Here is a 3,344-nt window from a genome sequence, read left to right on the forward strand (position 1 = left end):
GTGAGTTCAAACTGTAACACTGCCACTTACTACATGAGTGATCTTAGGCTTTGGGAGAATTAAATTAGATAAGAATGATAAGAAGTCTGGTATAGTCTATGACGGCAGACTGTAGACCAGGTATTATGCAACTAACTGGTAATTGCACAATAACTGTTGTTAGTTACTCTTACATCTTTTCTTGAGAATCAAGCCTATGTTGTATTTTTTAAGATTCTATGGCAACCTTAAAGCAACACATTTTCTTACCTCCATTTTGAAAGGAGGTACCTGTAGAAACCTATAAGAAGCTTAGTTTACTCTTAGTTTAGTATTTTTGCCTCAGCATAACCATTAGAAAGCATTTAGACATTCTACTGCCGGCCAAGGGGCAGCCTATCCCACCCCTTCAGCAAATCTCCATTAGATGCAAGACCGGGACAGCCCAACCTTCTAACTCATGATTTAGCATAATAATCTATAGTAAACTTTCAGGTTCCTTGTCAAGGCCAAAGGTCAAAGCCATAGAAATGATAATAAGACCACCAAAGGTTAAGGAGTTTGCTGGTTGCAAATGTCTAGCAAGTCTCTTACAGGAAAAACCCCTCCAGGCCCAAACCCAAAACTTACCTAATCAGCCCTTTGTGACCTACATGACACAGACAGAGCCCACCATGTGAGCAGTCATGTGACTAACCCACCCATCTGTCTGCTGTCCATCACCTGACATCAGTACCTGTGCTTACCTGCCCCTTCATGATGATGTGGAGAAGACCACCAATCACCCTAATGACCATCTTTCATACAGCATTGGATCACACCCAGACACCCACACCCCAAGTGGGCCTGACCTAACATTCTAAGGCCCTGCTGGGAGAGTGTGCCCCTAACATTTTGAATGCCCCACCGAGATGACCCTAACCTTTTTAAAGGTCCTACTGAGATCTGCCGCTCTCTCGCTCTCTGTCATTCTCCTCTTCCACCGAGACCTGCTGCTCTCTCTCCTCTCCAAAAGCCCTTAAATATACCCATTTAATGGCCCTTCGAGGCCACACTTGCCTCTGAGTGTCAGGCCCCTTTCCAATCTGTGAAAGGTGAATAATAAACTTTACTTCTTTCTACTTTCTTTTTTTTTTTTTTTTGAGTTGGAGTCTCACTCTGTTGCCCAGACTGGAGTGCAGTAGCCACTCCCAGCCACCGCAGCCTCGACCTGCTGGGCTCCAGCGATCCATCCGCCTCAGCCTTTCAAGTAGTTGGAACTACAGGCGCGTGCTACCATGCCCAGTTTATTTTTTTGTTTGTTTATTGTAGAGATGAAGTCTTGCCAAGTTGCCCAGCCGGGTCTTGAACCCACGGGCTTAGGCAATCCACTCACCTCATCCTCCCAAAGCGTGGGATTACAGGCTGAGCCACCGAGCCCGGCTTCTTTCTACTTTCTTACTTGGTTGCAATCTTGGATAATTCCTGCTACCCCAGCACCGCCTCCAGCCCACCTTGCCCCAGCTGACCCTTTCACATTCAAAATAGGGTTCTCTGGCTAAGAAAGCGTCATGTTATCCATGATACCTTACAGCATAATGATTGACTCAGAGCCTCTTGGCATGATTTGTCTTCACTGGGCGTGCGCTCAGACTGCTTCACTACACATCTGTCACCTGTGATCCTGAAACTCATCACCTGTGTCACTCTCATGACTTCGAATTGCCTGCAGTGGGATAAGGAGGAGCCTGAGTGAGCACTTCTAATGTGGGCTGTGATGGGGCTGCTCAACTCTCCAAGTTCTTGCAAACTGAAGAAAGCAAGCAAATGCCACTTTTGGATAAAGAAGAAAATCTGGAGGAAGCCAAAAGAAAAATCAAAATAGATTTTAGATTTTATTTAACATTTTTATGGTCAAAAAAGGTTTATTGTTTCACCTATGTGGAGTTTAGCATCTTTGCTTCCAAATGTTTTGTTTAACATGGCTAAATGTTCAGCCTTGCTAACAGAGAGATTACACTAGCCAAAAGTAAGATGGGTGATCTGACATTAACAAAAATGAATCCAACATGATCTGAGAGTCATGGAATGTGGGAAGAGAACACTTAATTCACCTCACACCTGGTGTTGGACTCAATGCTAGCTCTTCTCTGTCAGATAGAATAATGTGAGTAAATGAGACAGACACTGTAGAACCTGGGCCACTGAGTTCAAATCCTGGCTTTTTTGTATTTGTATGACTTTGAGCAAGTACTCTAATCTTTTTGTAGCTCAGTTGCCTCATCTGTGAAATAGAATTAATAATGCAACTGATCTCATAGGATGGTTGTGAGAATTAAATGTACTAATCTGTGTAAGACACTTGGAATACTGCCTGATGCATATTCTGTTTTATAGATAAGATTGTCATTGTGATCATACTCCTGATAAAATACCTAAAACTCAGGAGGACTCACCAGGTTCTGTTCCACAACTGAAGTGCTCTAATTGTGAAACAATTTTTCCTGTTTGTATTAATCAGTTTAACAAATATTATTGCTAATCTAGAATGTTTCAGACACTCTTCTAGGTGAACAGAGGCAAATAATTTCGGCAGAGTTCCTGCTTTCAGGGCTCAAAATTTGTTTCCTTGTAAATTTCACATGTTGATTTTAGTTTTACCATGAAAATGTGAAATAAATTTGTTCCCTTTTCTTCATGGCTGCCGTCCTTTAATCTAAGAATAATTCTGGTTCTTCTCTAGTTTTGCTTTTTCTGATTAAACAGGTGCAATTCTTTCAACCGTTCCTGACGTGGGAAGATTATTTTCAGCTGTGTTCCTGGGGTTCTTGCTGGAGCCACGACGGGAAGGCGTGAGCTATGAGGGAGGGACTTTTACCAGGGCAACACGGGGGCTCTAAGTCCTGTTGCTGGTGGGCCCCCAGGTTCTACCTGACTTCACTCTTGACCTTCTTGCTCCTACTCTGGAATTCGCTTTTTCACCTTACACCATTAACAGGACATTAGTTCAAGTCCAACAAATGAAAACTTGCAGTGATTTAAAGCCCCTCAAGGTTGGAGGCTAGGTCAGGGCCCCCAAGGACAGTTAGGGTCTGGCCGAGAAGGGTCGCAGCAGCAGGATAGTGTGCAGAAGCAGGCGGGAGCAAAAAGAGACAGGGCGTTAGTTCAAGTCCAACTGGGATGAATTTAGAGTCCATAATATTCAATGATCTAATTTGTATTCATGCTTTTGTTATAGCAACTGCAGCAACTCCCCGGGAATAGGAATGAATGCACTCAGAACAGGCACCAGAGACTGAGAGGAGAATCGAAGGTGTTTATCCCGGAAGCCTCAGGTGGAGTAGCCTCCCAAAACCTGAGTCCCGACCCTCAGTTTCAAGCTGCTT

The sequence above is a fragment of the Carlito syrichta genome, unplaced genomic scaffold (genome assembly GCF_000164805.1).
Source record: "Carlito syrichta isolate Samal-C Ts95f unplaced genomic scaffold, Tarsius_syrichta-2.0.1 Scaffold312556, whole genome shotgun sequence".
NCBI lineage: Eukaryota > Metazoa > Chordata > Mammalia > Primates > Tarsiidae > Carlito > Carlito syrichta.